Raw genomic sequence first — 27,267 nt, forward strand, 5'->3', positions numbered from 1 at the left:
ATACTTCCGAATAATTACTCTAATTGGCTAAATACTCCCAAGTCGGAAGCATTGAACCAATCAGAGAATAGGGCAGTTTCTAGGCTAAATTGCACCCAGGGCGAGGGTGTAAAAATTGCGCCCACTTCCCCCCTCTCACCCCCATGGACTCGCGTAATGGTGTAATGGTTAAGGGCTCAGCCTCTGACACAGCAGACCAGGGTTCGAATCTCGGTTCTGCCTGTTCAGCAAGCCAGCACCTATTCAGTAGGAGACCTTAGGCAAGTCTCCCTAACACTGCTACTGCCTATAGAGCGCGTCCTTGTGGCTGCAGCTCTGGCGCTTTGAGTCCGCCAGGAGAAAAGCGCGATATTAATGTTATTTGTCTTGTCTTTGTCTTACTCTTTAGGGACAGTCACACAGCTACAGGTCACAAATAGATCTGCCTACTTACTAGTGACCAGCTGCTCATCCAGGAGGAAGCAGGGACCAGGAAAACACACAGGCGAAAAGAACCCGGAAAGCCGACTTCTCCATGGGCACTGTGCACTGTCAGCCTGCAGTACCGCTACAGGCCATCAGGTGTCATCACGCAGTGGATATGTGATGATGACTTGACGTCGGATGCAGGCAGTCGAGGAAGGTGATTGCGTTAGTAATCTTTCTTTTTTCATTTGGCTGCACCGTGCGTCACCAGCTCCCTAGCAGTTATGTCCTTCTGCCTGCGCCCCCCTTCTTCTACTTGCCAGTCTGCGCCCAGGGCAGTCGCCCTGTCCGCACTGCCCAAGAAACGGCCCTGTCAGAGAATGCTGAATTTTTCCGCAAAAATCGGATTGCCAAGATAATTATAGACCAATCACAAGACTTGCATACTACCTATAATTTCGGTGGTTTTCTGATTTTGACGGTAAATCACTGCATTCTCTCTTTGGTCCAATACTTGCAATTATTATTCATTTTCCGTAATTTGGAAAATCGTAAATACTGTGTAGTATTGAACCAATCAGGGAATGAGGTAATGTACTGCAAAAACTGAAAAACCACTGAAATTTTAGGCCAATCAGAAGACTCAAAAATACTTGGTAGTATTTGAGTCTTGTGATTAGTCTATAACTACTGGGGCAATCCGATTTTTCCAAAAATTCGGCATTCTCTGATTGGTTTAATGCTTTCAAGTTCTGTGAACTGGCTAAAGTAACCGAGTTGCGGTAAATCTGATTACCAATGAAATCTGATTTCCGAACAGCATTTTTTCACCAATGTAGAAACAGATGTTCATAGCTAAGCCAACACACAGCATAGTTTACCATAGGAGAGAGTGGATAGAATGGTACTAGAGTCTTTTATAGTCAATGTAATTACAGCACTACAGGCAATAAGAACATGACTTAATCATGTATTTTCTTGGATTTAAAGAAAACATGTGTATTATAACGCATACAAACTCCAACACTGTAATATCACAAATCAATTTAAATTCATACCAACAAAAATATATTTTATTAAATATTACAATACTATAAAACAATACACAAAAACACTTTTTTCTTCTAGGCTTTATTTTTAGAAGACAACATCTGATTCAGCACCTTCCATTTTTTTCCTGGAAGGACAGCTAATCTGGAGATATACCCGTGGATTTCCCCTTTCCATCCATAATTGTTGTCAAGGTAATGACCTCACCAAGCCAGCCTATTTAATTGACTCCTGTACCTGAAATACGCTTTAGAAAGAGGAAATTGTCAGGTTAACCTATCAGTCACGATTCTGCATTAGCACACCCTCCTCTGTGCCTCATTACCATATTTCAGCTCCCTGTTAAATGGTAAATGGATTGGTTCGTAGCAAATTTCTTCTTTGTTCCATGAGCTGTTTCCTCACTCTCCTTCTCCCTGCTTAGTGCAGTTGCGAGAGCAACCCATGCATGTCCTGTCCTTCTGCTGATATGTCCCCATCCAAGCTTGTAATGGCAATAGACCTGCACAGGAATAAATACAGTTAATTGATGGTAACCCTAATGCAGGTTGATTGCAATATATTATAAATACTCCAAACAGGAAAACAAGGAGCACAGTCTGGGCCTCAGACTTCTGATTATACAATGAAAGTATCATACATATTCCCATAGTAATTGCACTCCATTCCTAACATCTAACAATGAAAAAGATCTGCATAAGATTCCTGCTGGAACATTTGCCTCTGGCTTTCTGTATGATGTATGGCTGTCCTCTGCTGCAATGTAGACTTTCATCTCGCTGTGTTTGCTTTCAAAGCAACAATGTCCTTTCCTGACCTTGATAGCTCTTGGTCAAGAACCTGGTTATGCTTCTTCCTTTTCATTTTAATTATAACACACTATGTATTGGGGACGAGGTATAAATGTTATGGCGGAGTGTTGTGCTGGTCACATTAGTCTGCTGATGGAAATCTGTTATGATATCAGCTAAATAATCCAATTAAATGTCTGAGTGTTGCAATCAACACATTCATGGATCACTATGCACATGTCAGCCTGTCTGTAATGTTTTGTCCTCGTCTAACTGATTTATAAGGCAGCACAGATCTGGAACTAGGTAGACACATTCCTGAACAGTGTGGGGATGTCAGCTGTTGTGATGATCACCTTTGTCTTATGGAAAACATAATGGTTAATTTGTTAGGTGCAATGCAGTTGATTTTCAGCATATTTTGTCATGGGCAAGATCACAAAGGAGGAGTATTTGTCCAAGATACAGAGGCATATCCAGAGAAGTGCCAACATGGCTCGTGCCATGGGCGCAACAGCACCATGGGCGCCATGCCTGCTCCCAGTGGCGCAGCAATAGGGGTTGCAGAGGTTGCTACTGCATCGGGGCCCTTGGGCCAGAGGGGCCCCGAGAGGCCCTCCCTCAAATCTAGCGTTAGCTCTCTATTGGTCCTGTGCTGTTAATAATCACTTCTATAGATGCTTTGAATAATAGTAATCATTAACAAACTGTTTCTCATCCCCTTCTTGCATCTCTGACACTCTGGTTGCCCTCGGCAGATTTTGGCGCACCGTATCAATTGCTATGTGTAGAGTGCTTGGGGGCCCCAATGGAAAACTTGCAGCGCGGCCCATAGCTCCTTAGCTACGCCACTGCCAGGCTGCCCCTGTGCTGTGGCCAATGCCTGCCCATGTGCTGCACCGCCATACCGTGCCTCCCCATCACTCAGATCAGATTAATTCTGTTATCTGGGGAACATGGCTACTTAAAGGGAATCTGAAGTGAAAATAAACTTATAATTTGTATGTGTAGTACATCTAAGAAATAAAACATTAACAGCAGAGATATGAGTCTACTATTGTTTCCAGTACAGGAAGAGTTAAGAAACTCTAGTTGTTATCTATGCACGAGAGCTTATCTGAGCTCCACGACTTTCAAAGCCGCAGAGAGCTCTGTCTTCTGAAGCTTATTATCTCAAGTGTCTGTCACTGTATTTTGTTTTTCTGAGTTAAGTTCAAAAATTCATTAGTCTGCTCTGTGAAATCATTGAGCAACACTGAGTGTAGTGTGTAAATTGCAAATATTGGTGAATGATGCAATGTTATAAAAAAAAACTATATATTTGCTATGCTACTAATGTTCTATTAATTATCCATACTGCACATACAATGCATTATATCATTTTTTTTGTTTTTTGCTTCAGTGTCATGTAATTCATGTATGTAGGGCGCACTTGGCTTAGTGTTAGAAAAGAGGACAGAGAGTGAATAAGAAAAGAAATTTCACAAAAAGTAACTTCGGCAATATCCCGAGCCACAGAACACAGACAACCATAAGACATGTATGCGACAAAGGATGCTGTTATTAGAGGGAAAGGGGGCTCTGACTGGGAGAGGGGGCGCAATTTCAGTATTTGCCATATTGCTCTATATTACTCAGACACCCACCTGCCAAGATATCAATAGGCTCATTTTGGGGTGCTGTAATGCATGGATCAAGGTATGTTATTTTATGCAAGTTAAGTCTTACTGTTCAAAACTTAATGCTTAATAACTATAAAACTATAAATATAAAATACCGTAAGCGAGCAAGAGAATGAGGCGCAAGCAGGCACAAACGTTACACCTGTAATCCACCTCATCAACTGCTATTTTACGCATTATATACTTTACGGGTGTTAAATTTTCAGCGGTAAGAATTTACACTCATAAACTTTTACTTGTGGAAAATAATATCCATACATCCATGTATTACAGCAAAATGCTGCTTTGTACATCAACCCCATGGGCCCATATCCTGTTAACGTTTCTCCCCTGAGTTTTTTCCAAGTAGATATTTTCAAACCTTTCCAATAAAACGCCTTTAAAGCTTCTGCCATGCAAAGAATTACCATATTTTTTGGACTATAAGACACTCCTGACCATAAGACGCGCCTAGGTTTGGAAGACAAAACCAGGGAGAAAAATATATACTAACCCTGGTGCAACCATCTTGTGGATTATGCCCCCTTTGTACTTCATGCCCCCTTGTACCTCTCATGTCTTCCTGTGTCCTCCTCTGCCCCCCTTATGTCCCCGTGTCCCCCATGTGTCTGCCTCTGTCCTCCTTGTGTCCTCCCCTATGCCCCTTTGTGTCCCCTATGTGTTCTCGGGTTGTGCATCGGGTTGGAGGTTCATACTGGAGGGCATTCACGAAACAGGAACTCCCTGCATTTGGACTATAAGACGCAGTGACTTTTTACAACACTTTGGGGGAAGAAAAAGTGAGTCTTATAGTCCAAAAAATACAGTACTCAAAAATAGGGATGATCAATGAGATGCAAATATTTCCGAGTTCATGCAGAATTATGTCAATTTTTATATATATATGTGCAGCTTGAAAATAGACCAATAAATTTAAACCTCGGTGGGACTTGATTGGTCTATTTTCAAGCTGCTTATATTTGCATAAAAATTTGCATGATTCAGCATAAACTCGGAAATGTTTGCATTCCATTGATCATTTCTACTAAAAATGGAGTTTGATATTACTTTTTTACCTACTTTTAAGTATTTTTTATTTTTAATTGCTGAAAAGTTATTTAAAGCACAGACGCCCACAGCACATGGTGATGAGATAAAATCCAGATACTTTTATCAGTACATTGAAAGACAGAAAAGGCAGCTGATGCGTTTCAAAAACACAGGTCTTTAGTTGTAGCTATGACTAAAGATCTGTGTGTCCGAAACACGTCAGCTGCCTTATCTTTCTTTCGATGTACCAACAAAAGTTTCTGGATTTTATCTCATCATGGTGTTCTGTGCTGTACCTGTATTGTTGTCCTGTGGAGAGATTGCCAGACACCACCAGTACAAGCTCAGAAGCGGTCTGTCTGCTTTTCTCTCGTATTTTTTAGATAAGAAGAAAAATTATCTCCTGGGAGAAAACTCAGGAGAAAAAGTATTTTGGATAAGGGCTATTGTGCCTATACAATTCTGTATAGAGTTATCATGCAGTATACACTTCATCTTAAGCCATGTGTGGAGCGGAAAGGAGTCATACAACTGAGAATAAGATGTTACAATGTACACAACTATCACACAATCACTACAATTAAAACAGCTTTGTCATTTATGACTAAGTAGTATAAATCAAGAAATTTATCATGCAGTATTGCATATTTTCGGACTAATAAACAGATGGTAATATAGCAATAACAGCTCGTGGGTTTTTTTTTTGTACCAGCAATGGCATTCATTTTGTGTTTTGAACATCTTCAACAGGGGCAAATCCAGGATTTTCAAGGGGGGGATTCCTGAAAGCGGTGTGTGGGCGTGGCCAAAACATGATATGGGTGGAGCCAAATACTAGCAGTTTCTAGGCCAAATTGCACTCAGGGCGAAGGCGTAAAATGCGCCCCAACGTGGAGACAGGTATAGGTGCCCGCAGTATAGGTAGCCAGCTACAGGTCCCCCCCAGTATAGGTAGCCCATATAGTTGCCCCCAGTATAGGTTAGATAGGTATATGTCTAGAGTATAGGTTAGATAAGTATATGCCCCAGTATAGATTAGATAGGTATATGCCCCAGTATAGATTAGATAGGTATATGCCCCAGTATAGATTAGATAGGTATATGTCCCCCAGTATAGGTTAGATAGGTATATGCCCCAGTATAGGTTAGATAGGTATATGCCCCAGTATAGGTTAGATATGTATATGCCCCAGTATAGATTAGATAGGTATATGCCCCCCAGTATAGGTTAGATAGGTATATGTCTGCAGTATAGGTTAGATAGGTATATGTCCGCAGTATAGATTAGATAGGTATATGCCCCAGTATAGGTTAGATAGGTAGGCAGGGGAGCGGGGAGAGAGGAGTTTCCACTTACCTGCCTTCATCCTGCACGCAGCTTCTATCTTCAGCCTCTCCCGGCGCGCGTCGCTTCGGTAAGAGCTCCCTCTGTGAAGACATGCGGTTACGTCATCACAGGGGACGCTGTTACCATAGCGACAGATGCCGGGACAGGAAGTACATAGAAGCCGCGCATGATCCAGGCACCGTAAGTGGAAAGTCTTCTCTCCCCGCAGCTCTGCCTGTGCCACCGCAAGCGAGGCCCCCTGCAGCGCTGCATACACATTCTTCCGGTCTTGGTGCAGGAGGGGGGGGGGTTCCAACCCCCCCTCCGTGCGCCAGTGTTCAAAGTGGAACGCCAACCATGACCTGATAAATTTTCATTATTATTATTTTTTATATCTCTAAAGTTGGTACATGTGCATATGTTAAATTACAGCAGTGTGAGAAACACCAGGAGGAGGTCCCTGCCCTTGCAAGCTTACAATCTAGAGTAGTGGTAGGGAACCTATGGCTCGGGAGCCAGATGTGGCTCTTTTGATGGCTACATCTGGCTCACAACATACAAATCAATAGGGGTTGATTCACTAAGCTACACTGCTCAAGCAGCACAGCTAAGTGTGGCAGTGCAAGTACAATTTTCAAAGTAGGCACGCTACTATTGTAGCATGCACTTCTAACTTACTAACGCTACCCCAAAATGAATGGCTGCTCCAATTGTTTCACTCTGGACCCTATCAGGTCCAGTGACTTTGTAGGACGAGATCCCTGAACTTTGGCCCAATAGGCTGTCTATCAAGTGACAGGCAGCCTATTGGGCCAATCAGGGCCAAAGTGGCTAATTGGGCCAAAGTGAATCAACCCCCAAGTCAGCTAGCTAATTGCACAAACTGTTAGTCGATATTTCTCCTGTTAGGCTCTCTGGGAAATTGCTGATGTTGCTGAAACCCAAGAGAAGCTGAAGACATGTCTGACACTTCCGCTGTCTGGTGGATCAAATGTATACACATCACCATGGCAACAGGGTTGCGAGCCCTACTGTCCCAGTTTGAAACATATTGTACGGCTCTCACGGAATTACATTTTAAAATATGTGGCGTTTATGGCTCTCTTAGACAAAAAGGTTTCTGACCCCTGGGTAGTGGGGAGGAAACAATAGGGAAGGAAACACAGGGGTTAATGGGTGTGGCAAATTATAGGCTTGTCTGAACAGGTATATTTTCAGAGTACAGTAAGTTTGAAGGTTTCCAAGCTCGGAGAAAATGTTCTAATTAACCGCTTCAGCCTTGATTCGTTTTTCACATTATGCATCCGAGCAATTTTCAACTGCCATTCATTCGCCAATAACTTTATCAATTTGGCCACAAGATGGCCACAGTGATTTTCTTTAATTCCCATCCTGTAAGTGAACGTGCTCGCTTACCGGAAGCACAAGGAGGATGTGATTTTGTTTTTTTTTGGGGGGGGGGGGGGGTCAGAAAGACATTTTTTTTACCGGGGACTTAGATCAATGAATGGGAACGATGTTCCCTTTCATTGATCTCCAAGCTACCGGAGATGCGCAGCAGCTCAGCAGCAGCCTTTTGGACGTGAAAGTCATGTCCAAAAGGCGAAAATGGTTAATGGTGCATCTAGGGAAAACAGAACCTATGACAAGACCGGAGTCTGTGTCCCTAGGGGGTGGTGTATGTAAATTTAGGGTGGGTGGCTAAATTGAAGTGGAGAAGGCTAACATAGGGCATGGTCTGTAAGAATGAGGTGAGGCAACCAGTAAGACACACAGAGATGCATAAAGAGGTCAAAATGTTTCTCCAAATAACTATTAGGTAGTAAGTCTTCAAAATAATCTGCAGCATGTACCTCAAATAGACCCAGCACACTGTGACCATACAAAGCCCAATCCCATCTGGTCACAGAGGTAATAGCTGTACCTCTGGTCATGTGGTAGCTATGGTGACTGGGGTATTTGCCATGTTGCAAACATACAACAATATCCTGGGCACCACAATATGTATTCAGGATGTGAAAAGGGAATCCATTACCCCAATTCTTGGACAAATGACAGAGTCAAACTACCGGTTCTTAACCTCAGGATGGATCTTCACATCTACCTAGATATGCAAGGTGTCATATGCCACCAATCAGGCATTTGTTATGCCCGCCATACCCTTAATATGTCATCACTGTCTGTCAATCACTGTCTTTTACCTCACTTTCTGTTGTCAATATCTCTTATTAGTGGAATAGGAGCTGAAAATAAAGAATGCAAAAAAAGAAGAAGAAGAAGTTGGTCTATAATCATAGGTCTTCCCTAGCTCTTTGTAGCTTTGTCCAACAAAATAGAAAAACACCAAGAAGACACCTGCTGACTCTCTGTGGGGTTGTTTGTGACACCTCCATGTCATAGTGATAGGCTTCGGATGTATGGGAAGTTGTAGATGAGCATGGTGGGGACACAGAGAGATGCAGGAACCAGTTAAAAGAAGAAACGCAGAATGCAGATAACAGAGTAGATGAAAAGAAGCACACAGGGGAGCAGAACACTGGATGAGATCCAGGAATTGGATACATTCCAGAGAACATGACATTAACACTTCCCTTACAGCAAACAAAGAAGCCTTCACAGCTTAAAATCAAAGAAATACTTGTCTACCGTATATTGCTTTCCAAAAAGCAGGCTACTTTATTGTACAGTAAATTCAGCAACCAGTCGCTAAGTACTACAATTAATAATGAGAATGCTTCAACTTAGAATTAGAAAATTATATGACATTTCTGGGTCTTTGTCTTGTCTAAATTAATGAATGATATATATGTGATAACACACAGCACTAGTACACTTAACATCAGGATGGATAACAGTCTACTAAATAAAATTAGTTGTAATGACCCTAAAGACAGCATTTCTAGTAGTATGTGCAGCAATAGCCATAGTGGTCAGTGTGGCTGATTTGGGGTCTTGGAACAGGTGGAGGTCTAGTACTCAGTTAAAGAGGAACTCCAGTGAAAATAATGTAATAAAAAGTGCTTCATTTTTACAATAATTATGTATAAATGATTTAGTCAGTGTTTGCCCATTGTAAAATATTTTAAATCCCTGATTTATATTCTGACATTTATCACATGGTGACATATTTACTGCTGGCAAGTGATGTAGCTGCTGCTTGCTGTTTTGGCAGTTGGAAACAGCTGTAAACAGCTATTTCCCACAATGCAACAGGGTTCACAGACACGAAACTGCCAAGAGTACGTACTCAGAATTTCTATGTGGGAGGGGTTTCACCACAATATCAGCCATACAGCGCCCACTGATGGTCTGTTTGTGAAAAGGAATAGATTTCTCATGTAAAAGGGGGTATCAGCTACTGATTGGGATAAAGTTCAATTCTTGGTTGGAGTTTCTCTTTAAGCTACGTTTTGTTTTTTGTTATAATCGTGTCAGTCTGAGGTAGCCATTCCTTTGAGAGGTACAGAACGGGCCATGGGTCAACTAGGAGAAAGCTTAGGAGAAAAAGTGAATGGAATAAGGGCCTTTCTCCTAGGGAAAATTTTGCATACACATGTCCCTGGAGAGTTGGGCGCCAGGAAAGCCGAATGACAGCTCTCCCTGCTGCTGCAAAACTCACCGGCGGCGGCGTTAAGTACTATTCCCCCTCTGAGTTGTCGCAACTCAGAGGGGGATGTAATTTGGGGTCCGACAGCATTACATTGCTGCTATGGAATGCCTGGTTTCAGTACTCGGCTGTGAACACCGTGCGCCAAAACCACCTGGTTTGGAAAGGCATGTTTATTTATAAAAATGAAAGTAAAAAGTAGTGTAAAAAAACAAACAATTAAATATTTCCTGGTAACCCAGGATAGTGTGTAGCAACATCTTGTGGCCAAAAAGTTACATTAAAAATACATTTAAAAAAATGCATTAACTATAGTTATTAACCTCTTTTACTCCCCCTCCCTGTAAAAAAAACAGCATTTTAAAAAAAATACATTATTAGTTACTTTTGGGACTCAGCTTTTTTAATATGTATGTCATGAGGGTATATTACTGTTATTTTAGCAAATAAGAGCTTGTAGTTATTAATAGAGAAAAAAAATCCAATATATTGCCGCCATACATTGTACTAGGAGCACAATTTAAATGTTGTGACAGCCGGAACAAATGGCCATATAAAATGTGTGGGTTTTATCTACTGTAGCATTGTTTAAAAAAAAAAAAAGAGTGGAATTGGAGAAATGTGTTATTTTCTTTTTCTTTTCCATGTTTTCACCTTTAAAATGCATAGAAAATAAAGTAATTTCTGAGAACAAGCATCTCCTGAAAAGAAACCTAATCTGTGGCAAATATATATATATATATATATATATATATATATATATATATATATATATATATATATATATATATTAATACATATAAGATTGTTATTTTTTTACAATTAATCTTTTTTTAAAATGTTAAAATGTTACTGTTTTTCAAATTTTTACAAAACTAATTTGCAGATAAGTAATGAAAAGAGTGAGCAGTACACTATGACGTACATAAACCATCACAATATATACAGTAAATGATCATATGAGTGCTGCACTGTCAAGTTATCTGTATTGTTCACTATTGTTCATTATCATGGCCACTCAGGGCTGAGCAGATGTAAACAGTGCTAGATCTAGTCTCAGTCTGCAATGTTAAAAGAAGAATCACTGCAGAGTATACAGTGTATAATCAATCAAATAAGCATCATCTACAGTAAGTCCTACAAGCTCATCAATAGGTAATGAGGAACAATTATTTAACTGTACTGCAAAAAATTGAGCTCCTATATTTCGAATCGTACAGACAAAATTGTTCACAATCAAATTTGTGTATATCATTGTGTGATGTTCCTATGACTTAAAGCGTTTTAGATACTATTCTCAGTTAAGTGCCTTTCAGTTGGGAGTGAAAAACATAGCTTTCTAGGTGCAGGTTATTCCTGACTAAATCAGTTAGTTTTGAGATAGGGCATTTAGTTGTTTCCAATTGGATACCACTAAGCTGCTAATATGGTGTAAGATATACTGTATATAATGTAGGTGTGATGGCAGTGATGAAGTTATGGACAAATGAATGGGAGTGTTAGAATTTTCAGGTCTTTCTGTCACTGCAGTAATGACAGGGCAGTGGATTTAATTCACCCTGTCTGATCACCTGCAGAGTCATGGGGCCTGATTCACAAAGCGGTGCTAACAGTTAGCACGCTGGTGAAAAGCCCTTTATCATGCCTAAACTCAGTTTAGGCATGATCATGGGCGTCCGCACATATGGCAAAACCGGGCATCTGCCCGAGCCTGGCCGCCCGCTGCCCCCCCCTGGCCGCGTGCCCGTGCAGCCAGCAGGAGGGGAACACGCAGAGAAGAGAGAGAGCGCTATGGGCACAGTGGGGAAGGGCGGACGTCTCCCCCCCCTTCCCTCACCTTAGGGGTCTCTCTCTCCCTCGCTGTCCCCTCCGGAATGAAGTGTGCAGCGGCTGGCAGCGGTGGGCGGAACTTACCTCCTCTCGCTCCTGCGCCGGAAGTTCTGGTGCCGCACTCTGGTCTGGATCAGGCCAGAGTAGCGGCTAATCCATCCGGCGCGTGCGACGAGAGGAGGTAAGTTCCGCCCACCGCTGCCAGCCGCTGCACACTTCATTCCGGACTCCGGAGGGGAGAGCGAGAGAGGGAGGGAGAGCCCCCTAAGGTGAGTGCCCATAGCTCTCCCTCTTCTCTCCGCTGCTCCCCTCCTCCTGCACACATGGCCACTTTTTCTGGGGACATATCCCCCTGGCTACATATACCGGGACATATACCCCTGCCTACATATACTGGGACATATACCCCTGCCTACATATACTGGGACATATACCCCTGCCTACATATACTGTCTGGGACATATACCCCTGCCTACATATACTGTCTGGGACATATACCCCTGCCTACATATACTGTCTGGGACATATACCCCTGCCTACATATACTGGGACATATACCCCTGCCTACATATACCCCTGCCTACATATACTGTCTGGGACATATACCCCTGCCTACATATACTGTCTGGGACATATACCCCTGCCTACATATACTGGGACATATACCCCTGCCTACATATACTGGGACATATACCCCTGCCTACATATACTGTCTGGGACATATACCCCTGCCTACATATACTGTCTGGGACATATACCCCTGCCTACATATACTGTCTGGGACATATACCCCTGCCTACATATACTGTCTGGGACATATACCCCTGCCTACATATACCCCTGCCTACATATACTGTCTGGGACATATACCCCTGCCTACATATACTGGGACATATACCCCTGCCTACATATACTGGGACATATACCCCTGCCTACATATACTGGGACATATACACCTGCCTACATATACTGGGACATATACCCCTTGCCTACATATACTGGGACATATACCCCTGCCTACATATACTGGGACATATACCCCCGCCTACATATACTGGGACATATACCCCTGGCTACATATACTGGGACATATACCCCTGCCTACATATACTGGGACATATCCCCCTGGCTACATATACTGGGACATATACCCCCTGCCTACATATACTGGGACATATACCCTTGCCTACATATACTGGGCACATATACCCCTGGCTACCTGTTCTGGGGACATCTCTACCCCTGGCTACCAGTTCTGGGGACATCTATACCGCTGGCCACCTATTCTGGGGACACCTATAGACCTGGGGCTACCTATTTTTGGGGAACCACTGCTGTCAGATTGAGTGTATTTTGGGGAACTGCTGCCAGGTGAGAGGTGTCTACATATTAAGGGGGCATTCTGCCTATTTATGTGAAAAGCTGTCTATTTATGTGCCTCATGACTGCTGAATTTGTCTTGTTGCGGGCCTCATGGTTACTGACTTTGTCTTGTTGGGGGCCTCATGATTTGTTGGGGGCCTCAAGATTGCTGAATTTGTCTTGTTGGGGGCCTCATGATTGCTGAATTTGTCTTGTTGGGGGCCTCATGATTGCTGAATTTGTCTTGTTGGGGGCCTCATGATTGCTGAGTTGGTCATGTTGGGGGCCTCATGATTGCTGAATTTGTCTTGATGGGGGGGGCCTCATGATTGCTGAATTTGTCTTGTTGGGGGTCACATGATTGCTAACTGCGAGACTATGGAAAAAGCTGAATCATCATCATATGAGACAATAGCATTAAACCTACTTTTTCTGCTTTTTAAAACAGAAAATGAAACTGGGAGGTTCTAAAAAAAATGAATAATTTTTTTCAGGAGTACGATGGATGAAATTGTTTATCTTCACAGTTTATTTTCAACTTAATTTTCCATAATGTTCATGTATGAGTTAAAACGTTTGTATTTAGTTTAAATTGCTGTTGGCACTTTGTGATAGTAAAGTGACTTTGCAGTTTGGACACTCGACCTCCAAAAGGTTCGCCACCACTGTCCTAATCTAATGTCCCACCATTGCTTAGTTCATGTAAACTTGTCTCCACCCACGACCACACCCACATTCTGGTTCATGACCACACCCATTTTTCGGCGCGGCGCGCTACGCGCGCCGCATGACGTAGCTCCACCCAGCCCAAATTTTTAACTCCCCACTTTTTGCCCCCCCCCTGGAAAATTTTCTGCGGACGCCCATGGGCATGATAAGTTTAGGTGTGATAAGTTCAGGTGTGATAAGTTTAGGCATGATAAGTTTAGGTGTGATAAGTTCAGGTGTGATAAGTTTAGGCATGATAAGTTTAGGTGTGATAAGTTTAGGCATGATAAGTTTAAGCGCCAACTGGGTTAGCACTGCAGTGCACAGCTGATCAAAAGTTTTACGCTAGCAAAGTCTGGTGCACTTTGCATAAAGTTTAATGGCGCTGCTTTGCGTGCGGGACTTTGTAAGCGATCTAAACTTATCTAAACTTATCACACCTAAACTTATCACACCTAAACTGGCTTTTCACCAGCGTGGTGCAATGGTTATCATGCCTAAAGTCTCTAACTGGGTTAGCACCGCTTTGTGAATCAAGCCCTAGGTCTCATTAGTGGAAGCATTTAAGGGTTTTGACTTCCCAGAAACCTTTGCTGTTGCATTAGCAGGGATAATGCAAGGGATTTTGGCTGTTTATTTCAGCATTTTGTTATGAAAGCTCCCAGGGCCGTGCCGACACAGAGGCCGACGAGGCTGGAGCCTCGGGGCGGAAGTCATTGACAGTCTGTGCAGGCGCAAGGAGCAGGACTGTTTTGCCTGGCTGCTCGCCTTTCCCCCCCTGTGGTCACGCTGCCTGCGCCCCCGCCTCACAGTGCTGCTGAACAGGCTGGCTGCCGGGGATGACGGAGCAAGAGCGGAGTGTGTACATTCCACTCCGCTCTGTGCCTGTTCCCATGGTCACCGATGCCACCAGCCCCTCTCATAGACATGGCCGGATTTCAGCCTAGCTCCTGTCAGAATGCAGGGCAGTGTGTTGTGCAGCCAGCCAGACCCGATCGGGGCTGCCCTGCTTCAGAGATTGCTGCGTATAGTTGTGGGCGGCCACAGGTCTGGCTGTCGGGGATGTAAGCAGGCAGTGGGAGGTGATGACCTGGCTGCAGGCTGTTCCCAGTAACGTCTATGCCTGCAGCCTGTCTCCCGAGTCCTCCCTCTCCTCTCCCCCTGTAACGGAGCTGTGTGTTCTGCAGCCCCGCCCCTTCTTCTCCGGGCTGCTTGCTACACTCTCACTGCCGGGAGATTCAAATCGTGGAGAGCTGCGCTGCGACCAGTGAAGCTTTGAACCTGTCACAGCCAGGTATTTATTTTAGGCAAGTTATAGCAGTTATAAAGATATCTGCCTGCCCTCAGTTACTTTAGAGATAAGCTCACTTAGTAGAAGGGGGCTGCTGCTGACTGTCTTCTCTTCCCAGCAGTACCACCAAAACAAACAGTGCAGCTAAAAGTCTGCATTTCTGCAATTATTTTCCTCCTGATATCTCTAGTCTACACTGTTTTCTGTCCCATCATATTCTTTTCCTCTCCCATGTAGTCCTCTCTTCCCCTCTCATTTTGCAGTCTATAGCCCCCCCCCCTCCCACCACCACCACCATTATGTCAATTGTCCGTGGGGGGGGGAAGGAACGCTACCCTATGATGTGAGTTGTCCGGGGGAACCGCTACCCTATGATGTGAGTTGTCCGGGGGAACCGCTACCATATGATGTGAGTTGTCCGGGGGAACGCTACCCTATGTGAATTGTCCAGGGGAAGCACTGCACCATTATGTGAATTGTCTGGGGAAACGCTGCCGCATTATATGTATTTTCTGGTGAAAAGCTCCCGTATTACATCCGTATTACATGTCTTGCTGACTGAAAGGTTCTGCCTGCTGTCCCTGGTTTGTAGGTGGGGGGTGCACATTGTGTAATTACCTTTAGGGTCCCTTGCCTGTGTTTTGGGAGAAAACTAGGGCCCACTGTCTTTGCATTACACTGTTACATTACAATTAGCTCCGCCCACATCTTTATATGGCCACACCCATTGGGGGCGCACTTCGACCCCTCAGCCTCTGTTGGTGGCGGACCTTGTCCCAGCCCTGCAAGCTCCAACTAAATAATGTGGTTTTGCTACCCTGTAAAAAGTGACTGCTTAAGCGATAGTGATATTTATAACAGTGTATTTGAGAAACACATTGGACAATACAGGAACGGTGCAGGCTTTGCATTTATATGAGGGAAACCATACATCTCTGTTGCCATTGGCTACATGGGCTGTATGTTTTATATGGTTGTGCAGTGTTGCAGTGTATATCCACGCTCACCTATGGGAAAGGATGCTATAGCGCAAGTGTGCCTAGAGTCAGAGGCCTTATTAAAATATTGTAATTTGGCCACATGATTTGTAGATACACCTCTGTTTTTGGTAAGTGTGGTTGGAAGCCAAGCTAGGATATTGTATAATGTAGGAGTTCAGAAATGCCCCTTTGGCATATTTTTGTTCCTTTAGGTAATGCTTGTTAGATGTCGAACCACAGGCAATTTTTAGAACCTGCAATGCTTTGCAGGTTTCTTCCCCAGCAGGCAAATTGTTTCAATGGATTCCAAAGTAATCAAGACAAGTGTACAATTATTTGGGTATCACTAGACTCATTTGCATCCATACTTTCTCTCTAGAGCCTCTTGGAGCCTGAAGCATGCTATAATCACAGGAGGGATTATCAAATGTAACAACTTTATCAGTATATTCCTGGTAGCACACAAGATGTTGAAACATGCCTGATATAGGTACTCTGTATACTTAAAATCAAAATGAGTAGAATATGTGTGATTTCAAAAAGCAGATTCCAAATACATGAGATTATGTACATTACATTATTCATTACTGTAAAGTGTGTGTGGAAGCAGAATTGTCTACTAAATCTCACAGAGGTCCCAAACCACAACGTCCCCTCCCACTCTTCCACACTGCACAAAGCCTCTGGAACAGTGCAGAAGCCAGAGAGTGGCCACATGGGGCAGTGGCTGAACCCATGAAAAGAGTGGATACGCACAACATACTGACAATACAGTGGGGTGAGGCGGTTATCCGCCTGAGGTACAGTGAGGGAGGAGGGCACAGTGATGGGGGGGGGGGCAGCTGGCACACTGGGACTCAACCAAAGGGATGAACCTGGCTCCTCCCTCCTTCTCCTCAGGCCTCTCCTCCATGCTCCCCCGTCCGTTGCAGAGTTTTATGGCAGTGGAAGCAGTTAAATTAAAAACTCAACTCCTTCCCAGCTCCATGCCACCATGCCATGTGCCACCGGGCTGCTCTTTTTCCAGTGCTAATCAGAAAGTAGTGAGCGGCGCTGGAGACAGAGCACACCGGCGGCATGTGATCCTCACCTGAAGCCTGGAAGGAGGTGAGTTCATCAGCTGCCATAAGTCTCTGCAATGGAGTGGGGAGCACGCAGGGGTGGGCTGAGGAGAAGAAGAAGGAGTCGGACCTGGCTAGCTATACTGGGGCACCTATACCTGGCTACCTATACTGGGGGAACCTATGCCTGGTTACCTATATTGGGGGCTAAATACTGAATCACAAATAACGTTCTTGAGCCCATGGGGGGGAGGGTGTGTAATTTTTAAACCCTGGCACTGGGAGCAATTTAGCCTAGACTGCTCTGCTCCTTTAGGTGACTGGACTATGAAGGAAAATCTTTAAAATATTAGTGTATTTATTCTTCAGCATGGTTAAACAGTTGTATTACAAGGCTCTGATATAACACAAAATACCCACTTACTGATTTTAGCTATATTTAAAAATAACGGGAAAATATTGGTATATGACTCAAAATGTTCAGATTAACAAATGACTCATCATTTCTCCATACTTTATATTGTGTGCTGAAGTGCTTTAACAGCTACACTAATATGACACAAAGTGCAGACAAGCAAACTCGGTCTAAAGATCAATAATACAAGTGTAAAGCATTATTGATCGGGGCTTCTTAAAGGACACTTGACCCGAGGAAAAACTACCTAAGGTAAGCACAGATCTATGTCGGATCCACATTCTTCAGTGCTTTGTCCATTCCTTTCCTCCAGGGGCGTAACTAGACTTAATAGGGCCCCCCTGCAAAACTGATAGCATGGGGCCCCATTTGTCCCTGAACCCCACGTGATCGGGAAATGGTGAATGGCAGCAGAGAGTGTTCTGCTGTGAAGCAGCCTCTGGAAGCAGAAAAAAAATTGCACACCTTCCTGTACATGGATTTCGTGATTGAATTGGGAGGTGTCTTTGCTTATTGGCTTCACTTGCGGTTGGGGAGAGGGAGGTGGAGGGGCCCCCAAAGCCTCTAGGCCCCCTGCAATGGCAGGGGTTGCAGGGGTGATTGCTATGCCCATGCTTTCCTCATTCCCCCTGGTCCCTGTACTAATTCCTTGAAAAAAATTGACTTTTGGCTAAAGTTCAATTTTCAGACAGTAAAATGCATGTACCCTCCCAGTCCCACCTTAAAGAGAACCCGAGGTGGTTTCTAAGAATGATATCCGCACACAGAGGCTGTGTCTGCCTATACAGCCCAGCCTCTGTTGCTATGTAGTGCCCCCCCCCCAGGCCCCCCCTGCGCTCTGCTATGCCCCCATAAATCCCAGCCACACTGTAGACACGCAGTGGGCTGTGTTTACCTATGTAGTGTCACTCTCGCCGCTCCTCCCTGCTCCTGCATAACTCCAGTCCCCTCCCACGTCCCTTCTCTCCCCGCTGATTGGAGGGAAGGGACGCAGGCAGGGACCGGAGCTATGCAGGAGGCGGGGGAGTGGCGAGAGTGACACTACATAGGTAAACACAGCCCGCTGCGTGTCTACAGCGCGGCTGTGATTTATGGGGGCATAGCAGGGTGCAGGGGGGGCCTAGGGGGACACTACATAGCAACAGAGGCTGGGCTGTATAGGCAGACACAGCCTATGTGTGCGGATATCATTCTTAGAAACCACCTCGGGTTCTCTTTAAGGGGGAGTGAATGGGGTGAAGAAGAGAAGGGATAGGGAGGTTGATAGGAGGAACATCACCTCAAGGCTGAAAATGATTAAAGCATGTAAATATTACACTGCTCTGCTGCACTACTCTGCAATATGGAGAAAGAGCACCTGGTAAGGTTTGTGTGGGGGATAATTTGCTGGCATGCCAAATTGATATTGGGGGTGGGGAGGAGTATCATACTGTTCAGCCTTGCTTGGGGTGTGGGAAGAGTTCTGACCTGGGCTGGCCACACTTACTTTGGGGAGTGGTGAATGGGAATATACAAGCCACGTTTGCTATGTGGGAGGGAGGAGTTGAAGTTATGGTGGTCAGACCTGTTTTTGGGATGGAATCATTGCAACATTTGTTATGGGGTGAGAAGGAGAGAAGTTAAGTCGGTATATGAGAAGTCATGATGGGTGAAGGAGGGGCATGGTTTGCAGTTCTTTCCCTGCTATCTCTTATTCATTTTTAAGTGGCTTCTAAGGAACTGAATCTCTACAGCCTGTATCCTGCTCTCTTGCCATGCTGCTAGAACCCAAGTGAAAGGACCATAAGTCAACATAGGTATAAAGGATGACTGGAAAAAAGAGTTTAACTTACCTGGGGCTTCTTCTTGCCCCCTGCAGATGCCCTGTGCCCGCGTCATCACGGAACGATCCTCCGGTTCCCCGGAACAGCTGAGTTTAATTTTCAATTTCCACTCCGCGCATGTCCTCATTCACATTCACTTCATACAGAGCATGCTCAGGATGGCGAAGGAAGTGTGAACGAGGACACGCGTGGCCAGGGCCGTGCAGGCGCTGTGGACCAGCGACTGGCTAATCGTCGAAAATGAAACTAAGCCACAGCAGGGGACCGGAGGATCATTGAGTACCGACGCAGGCACAGGATGTCTGCAGGGGGCTGGTAGAAGCCCTAGGTAAGTGTAACAGAGAGGGTCTGATTACCGGTGAACTGCAGTATCACCGAGAATACAGAATATACCCGATTATTGGTGATCTGCAGTATAACCGATAATCAGATATATCTACTAACCTCTGGACACCTGAGATAACAAGTGAGTGTTAGATGCAACAGTATACTATGACTACTGCACAGAAGTATGTTCCTTCCGATGGACTAGACTCTCCCGGGGGAGGAGCTAGGCTGAGAGTAGGAAGGACAGAGCGTGAGTGACACCAGTGAGAGGGTGTCACTAACAGGTCTGTGAATTGCCTCTAACAGTAAGGTCAGTTCTCGAGGTCGGGCAGGCCAGGTCGTTAACACACAGACAGATAAGGTACAGATTCAGGAGACAGATACGGAATCCAATAAACAGGCAGGGTTTGGCAACGGAGTATCAGAATAGCAAGGTACAGAGTCAGGAGGCAAATACGGAGTCCAGGAATGAGCAGAGTTTGGCAACAGGATATTAGAAATAGCAAGGTACAGAATCAGAGTTCAGAGGAATAGTCAGGCAGGCAGAAGGTCAAAGCAAATAATACAGTTCAATATTCCTAATGCTAAGGTGTGAGTTCCTTGATCATCAAAACCTTTGGAAACTATGCTAGAACACAGATACAGACAAGGTCTGAGTGCTACCACGTAGTGATTGCAACGGCAGACAACCAGAGAATGACCAGCACCCAGTATATATACTATAGCGCTCTCCAGCGCCACCCCCAAGTGCCGTACCAATGAGAACTGGTGAAAATGTCAGCTGACCAGCTTGGTCAGCTGACTCTCCTCTGGCTGTCATATAAGCTCTGCCTCTCAGCGCGCACGCGCGTCCTTCTGAACCTGTGTGGACTATCAGTCCCAGCCACACCAGACATGTTTTGCAATGTATCTGCTGACTCAGGCACGGGAGCCGCCGCGCTGCTCTCCAAGCAAGCGGCGGCCTCCCCGCGTCCAACCACACTGTCATTAACATTGTCATGCGCGCAATCTGCCGCATCCAACGCGGACTCCACCGTTCAGCCCATGCAGCATGCGGCGGTTTCTTCGCGTTGTGCCGCCATGTTGGACGCGGAAACAGCCGCCTCACTCTGAGCGTTTGCGGCGGCTTTTCCGCGTTTCCTCACAGTAAGTTAAACTCTTTTTTTTTGCCACAAGGTTCACTTTAATACACTGCTCCAAAAGATTACATTTTACTCTCTTTCAACAATTGACGTGGATTAACTGGCTATTCCATCTGTGAGAATCAGGTTTCGATATTCTGATTAAATTTAGCAGCCAGTTCCCTATAACGATCTTCCTTGAAAGCCTCTTCACTTTTTGAAACAAGTCATCTATCATAAGCACACAGAAGTACAGCAGAAGCATCTCCCTGGCATTGTCCCCTTGTGGTATGCAAATTGTTGGGATACTGAATTGGCAGTTGTAATGTAATTTTCAGCAGCATTGATAGAAAGTTTGAGCCTCCAATAAAAATGTATATTGTCTCCTCTATCCCAGAGAGTCCTGTGTTTCATAATCATTTTTGGGGGGAGAAACGACCGCTGTGGAGGGTGTCCTTTTCTGAAATATTTTTGAATTATCTCTCTTTACTTATTTTTCAGCTTAACTATTAGGAGAGCTCCTTCATGAGATAAATAGATAAGGGAAGCTATTTTGTGAGATAAACAGATAAGGGGTGTACTCGATAAACTGAGTTAAGTAGAATTTCGTGCATGCATAATGAGAGCATACGGCATTGCATGTAATGTATTGTATTCTGCTTTACTCATAAGGCGGTAAGACTTTATGCACATTATTCTGCTTAACACGGTTTATTGCATACTCTCCAAGAGGAGAGATAAATTGTGAGTTAAACCAGATAAGGAGAGATACAGAAAATCACGAGCCCAGACAGATAAGGAGAGATAAATTGTGAGTGAACAGGATCCTGAAATAAGAGGAATATGGAAGCTACAACCTTAATTCTCTGATAATGGCAGTTGCCTGATTTCTGTGCTAATGCTCTGGATGCCTCTAATACTATGTGTCAGTGGCCCAGAATGAGCATGTAGATCAGATGTTCTGACTCTGGTCTGACTTCACTGGTTGCATGCTTGTTACAGATGTGTGGCTCAAAACAACACAGGGCCCATTCACACTTAAAAAGCGTAAAGTGCTACCGTTTTGCACAGGTGATTTCACCGCACTTAGCGCAGTAAAATCATTGTACACTTCTGCGATTCCCGACAATCGTGATCAGCGCTTGCTTAAAGCGGACCCAAACCAAACATTTTTTTTAATTAAAAATATTTAGTTGCACCACACTGACACATACAAAGATAAATAAACACTCCTTCAAACCTATGATCATTTCAGTGCATGCTTTTCATCCTTCTCTTTTCATAGCTAGGGTTATACTGGGGGCAGCCATTAGCAATTCCTCCATTGCCGGACACCACCTACTCCACCAGTTTGCCGGAAAAATCCCGGCAATTTGAAAGGAAGGGAGGGGTTCCTCCACTAAATGTAAAATATTTTATATTTGTCATCATGCAGCTGAAAAAAGGCTGCTATTTATTATTATAATTAAGAAAATAGATTTTATTTCTGAAATCTTGTATTTTTAATTTGGGTCTACTTTAACCTATTTTAGTTCCTGGACGTAGTTTCTACGTCCAGGAACCATGCGCGCTCCCGCACGCTCCCGCGGCCGATCGCGCGCGTACACGTGCGCTCCCGGCCCGTGGTTCATTAGCCAGGCAATCAGTGAATCGGGCTATGGTGCCCGATCACTGATTCCTCTCCCCCGCTGAAAAAGCGACAACTTCTCTCGGAAGCTGCGCTTTTTCTGGCTGTTCCCTCCCCTATGCGTCTCTCTAAGCGTATGTTACGCTTAGAGTGACGTCATGTATACAAACTCATGGCCTCCATCTTGTGGCCAAAAAGCAAAACTACAACTAAAAGTAAAAAAAATAAAACTAAACACACATTTACATTATAAAACTATGGTTTACATCCCACCCTCCCAAAAATACCCAAATACAATGTTTAATATAAAAAAAAAACATTACAATAAAAAAAAAACATGTAAATATTTACCTAAGGGTCTAAAGTTTTTAAATATCAATGTAAAGATGAAATATTTCTATATTTTTTTTATTTTAAACTTGTAAATAGTGATAGATGCAAAACGGAAAAAATGCACCTTTATTTCCAAATAAAATATTGTCGCCATACATTGTGATAGGGACATAATTTTAATGGTGTAATAACCGGGACATATGGGCAAATACAATACGTGAGTTTTAATTATGGAGGCATGTATTATTTTAAAACTATAATGGCTGAAAACTGAGAAATAATGAATTTTTCCGTTTTTTTCTTATTCTTCCTGTTAAAATGCATTTACAGTAAAGTGGCTCTTAGCAAAATGTACCCCCCAAAGAAAGCCTAATTGGTGGCGGAAAAACAAGATATAGATCAGTTCATTGTGATAAGTAGTGATAAAGTTATAGGTTAATCAATGGAAGGCTTACTCCCATAGTGTACCTTGTATGGGTTGGTAGTGGATGGTGAAAAGCGCATAGGATTGGAGGTGGCCTAAATCTTAAGTAAAAACAATAGATGTGGTGTTTGTTATAGGGTCGGAGGCTGGAGAAAGGAAATGTAGAAAGGTTAAATAAAAGTTGCACTTGGAATACATAAAAAGTACATGTAAAGAAAATACATAAAAAAATTTGTTCATGCCACACTATGCCGAATGTTGGATCCAAAGGGCCTGATTCTTTTTTTTTTTTTTTTTTTTTTTTTATGCCTTTTTTGCCTTATCATAATATACTGCTGCACTCACTCCTTTAAAAACTAAACCTTTCTCTGTTTCTCCCTGTTTTAAATTCATTTTTTCACTGTCTTATCATTTTACTAAGAGTGACTCATACTCTGCCTTTATATTATGGATATGTGCACTGTCACTTTATACATGCTATTTGCACATGTTCTCAGTCTATTTTGTATGCATATCTTGCTGTTAAATGCATATTGTACATTTTATTGCTGTAGACTTGTGGTGCACCTTTGGGTGCCTGGTATTTGCGTTCCTCTGGCAATCCCCTTTTTTTTTCCTTTTGTTTCCCTTCCCCAGCACCCTCCAAATAATCGTTTGCCTGAAGAAGCGGGACTGTTACCCGTGAAACGCGTTGCACTTTTGGAGTTACTAATAAATGTTACTTTAGACTGTAAGTAACCTGTCCATTGTCCGGCCATTTTTTTCAGAAGGGAGGTGAGTCCACCCACTTCCCCGTTTTTAACAATTTTAACTAATTTTATTCGTCTTGGCGCCTCTGTTATCATATTTCAATATCATCTAGTCCACCCTTGGTGGAGGGGTGTATCCCCATTTTCTCCTATCTACAGAGAGCGACTTTTTAACCTGAGCGGGGTCAGGTTACAATTCTCCCCGCCGGCCTTTCCAGTGGTTGCCTTTGTGGCGACCCACCCTTGTGAGTATAATCATCTCATTTATTCACAACAGATCTCTCCATATTAACATACTGCACCATATTGGGCTCTCGGTTTCTCCCCCATTTTCAAGCATTATCTGTATGGAGTTTGTATTTCCACCCCTCATTATTATCTCTCCTTGCCTATTTTTCACCTCAATTATATGAAGAGCTTCAACATTCCAAAAATATACAGAAAAATTAATTGGTCCCCCCCCACACACACACACACACAAGAACTGGCCTTAAATTATGATGGACATATGACAGTGATTGGGAATAGACTGTGAACCCCTCTGAGGGACAGTTTGTGACAAGACTATATAAAGTGCAGAAGAGAATGGCGCTAAATAAGTATTAAAATAAATACAATTTAGAAATTGAACTCAGACTTCATCCTTTTTTAACTCCCAATTACTTCCTTTAACTTTTGTCCCAATCTCTGTGCAGCAGTTACCCTAAAGGCCCATACACACGTCGGACTTTTCCGAACGACGGGTCGTTTGAACGTCCCGTCGTTCAGTCGTCCGAACGCCAAATCGGGTGTGTGTACAGGCTGTCGTTCGGGTGATAAAAATCAGTCTTATCACCCGAACGACAGCCTGTACACACGCCCGATTTGGCGTACGGACGACTGAATGACGGGACGTTCAAACGACCCGTCGTTCGGAAAAGTCCGACGTGTGTATGGGCCTTTACTCCTCTGCTGCTCTACCACACATTTCACAATAAGAAGGAGGTAGTGATCTGTCCTTATTTCCATCCCCTTCCCACTCTTTCTTCTCTGATGAGTCATACCATATAACTATTATGTAGTCATTTACTGACTTCTGTTCTCCTGTTGGCTCTTCCCAAGTGTAGCAGTATATACCGTATATCATAGTATAACACGTTATTAATTATCCAGTCATTATCTATGAAAAAATGTAATAGCAGCTTTTCATTAGTATTGGGGCGCTTTTAGTCATATTTTCCAGTTACACCTTTCCAGTAGTCTGCCTCATTTCCCATGTGTGCGCTGGGGTCTCCCAGTATCATGACTTCGCATTTGCTTTCATCCACTATAATTTGCAAATCTTCACAAAAAGCCAACTTATTTTTTATGTTGTCAGCTTCATTCAGACCATAACCAATTATCAGTGACAGTACCGTTTGTCTCTCTTTTGCATTAACTGTCATCAACCTTTCATATCTAAGCTCCAATTTATAAAATTTTCCTTCATGACTAGATGTATAAATAGAGTCACTCCAACACAATTTTACTGTGCTGTTTTAGGGACTCCACTGCTGAATAATAAACAACCTTCACTGAACTATTTGTATCGCCTTACCATCTTTTTCATGTCTAAGTATTGTATATTTTATTATTTTTATATTTCATGTAGGCTCCAGTTCAAAAATATTTCCCAATCTGTTTTCTTCTTTCTTATTGTCTTAACTCACTCTGATTTAGGCTTGTGGAGGATTGGTCCAGAGGGTCCCACGCGGCAGCACGGGTGGCACCCCTATAGGCCTTCAAGCCTGCCAAAATGGCCAAACTTTGGATCAGAGTGACTGGACATCTCACTACTAGAGTTCCGCTTATCAAATTAGGAACACCTAATACTGCTAAACACCACACTACAGCACCATTTCAGTACCGAGCAAGCAAACAGGGTCAGGGGCAGTTCACTTACTTGCGCTTCATGGCGGGTTTCACTTGACTGCGATGTTTCCTTCTTCCTGCTTTGGAAGGAGGAAGCATTCGGTGGCACATGAAAGGCACCATGAAGCACCTCACTCTAGAGTAGGAGTATTTTCTTCCAGGGTTTCTTCTGCCCTTCCCACTATGGCAAATCTTTCTTCTAGTCATCTGCTGTCAAAGCCATTGGCCAGTTCCACTTTTATCAGGGCAGGGCAGTGTTTAATAACTGGCTCATTACAAATGTATAAAACGAGTGCTCCTACTACTGGATGTAAGACTTACGCCTGCACAGTAGAGCGACCCGACAGAGATCAGCTATTTCCGCCTATCTCCGAGCAGAGAGCCGATACTGTGCCTGTGCTGGAGCCGGGAAGGTAAATATTTACATCCCCGCCATTCGAAAGGCCAGAGCGAGACCTCCGTGGGACAAAGGAGGACGGAGAAGCCTCATTAGGATTTGGAGGTGAGTACCTCCCAGGGGAACTTTTTGTCATTACAGGTTTTCTTTAATGTGGTATACTGCTGGGCGCTTACAATAACTGGTTGATTGTAGACCAAGGTAATGCATGCTGAAATGTTGGTGAAAAAACATTTTTAAATTATGGCCATAGGACACGATCCAATCCACTTTTTCTCCTAGGTGATATTATCACATTATAAATAAAATGTCTTTTAAAGGGAACCTGAACTACAAAGGAAATACAAACGCAGCCCAGCAACAGTGATCTAATGTGTTGATTGCTGAAAGGGAGACCAGTGGCATTGTGGGGCTAGATTTTTACCTTATACAGTCATGAATAGCTGGGCAGGATGCAAGGGCAGACTGTGGAGTGTGGACTAGACCGGACTAGACCGGACTGGCAGAACTGGACAAAGAGGATGGACTGAACTGCAGAAAGGACTGGCAGGACGGACTGAACGGCGGATAGGGGTAGCAGAACTGACTGACAGGATTGACTGAACAGTAGACAGGACTAGCAGGATTGACTGACAGGATGAAGATATATGTTGCCAGAAATGAATAAGTAAAATATGTTCTCAAGCTCATTACTCCAGGGAATATGAAGTGGATTAAGAAGTATACATTTCCCCTTCCTTAAAGAAATACTTGCTGAAAGCAATCATAGTTACATAGTTAAATGGGTTGAAAAACGACATATGTCCATCGAGTTCAACCAGCAAATATGGTACAACGCCAGCCTGCACAAACCTCATACCTCAGTTGATCCAGAGGAAGTTGAAAAACTCTTGCAAGGCTTGGACCAATTATCCCTAACAGGGATAAAAAAAAATCCTTCCCCAAATTCACTTGTCACTCAGATAAAATCCCTGGATCAACACCGACAGGAATTACCTAATAATTATGGAAAGTGTTGGTAAAGATTCAGCGCACACA

The 27,267-nt window shown here is 43.6% G+C and overlaps 1 long non-coding RNA gene across 1 annotated transcript in view; it reads right to left on the reverse strand.

Moving 5' to 3' along the window:
- Positions 1 to 1,491: 1,491 nt before the first annotated feature.
- LOC137561213 (uncharacterized) overlaps positions 1,492 to 27,267 on the reverse strand; it is a 163,673-nt gene continuing 137,897 nt past the window's right edge. Inside the window, exon 3 of the long non-coding RNA XR_011029930.1 lies at positions 1,492 to 1,957. This is a non-coding gene — a long non-coding RNA (uncharacterized lncRNA). The remainder of the gene's footprint in view (positions 1,958 to 27,267) is intronic.

The sequence above is a fragment of the Hyperolius riggenbachi genome, chromosome 3 (assembly GCF_040937935.1).
Source record: "Hyperolius riggenbachi isolate aHypRig1 chromosome 3, aHypRig1.pri, whole genome shotgun sequence".
NCBI classification, from domain to species: domain Eukaryota; kingdom Metazoa; phylum Chordata; class Amphibia; order Anura; family Hyperoliidae; genus Hyperolius; species Hyperolius riggenbachi.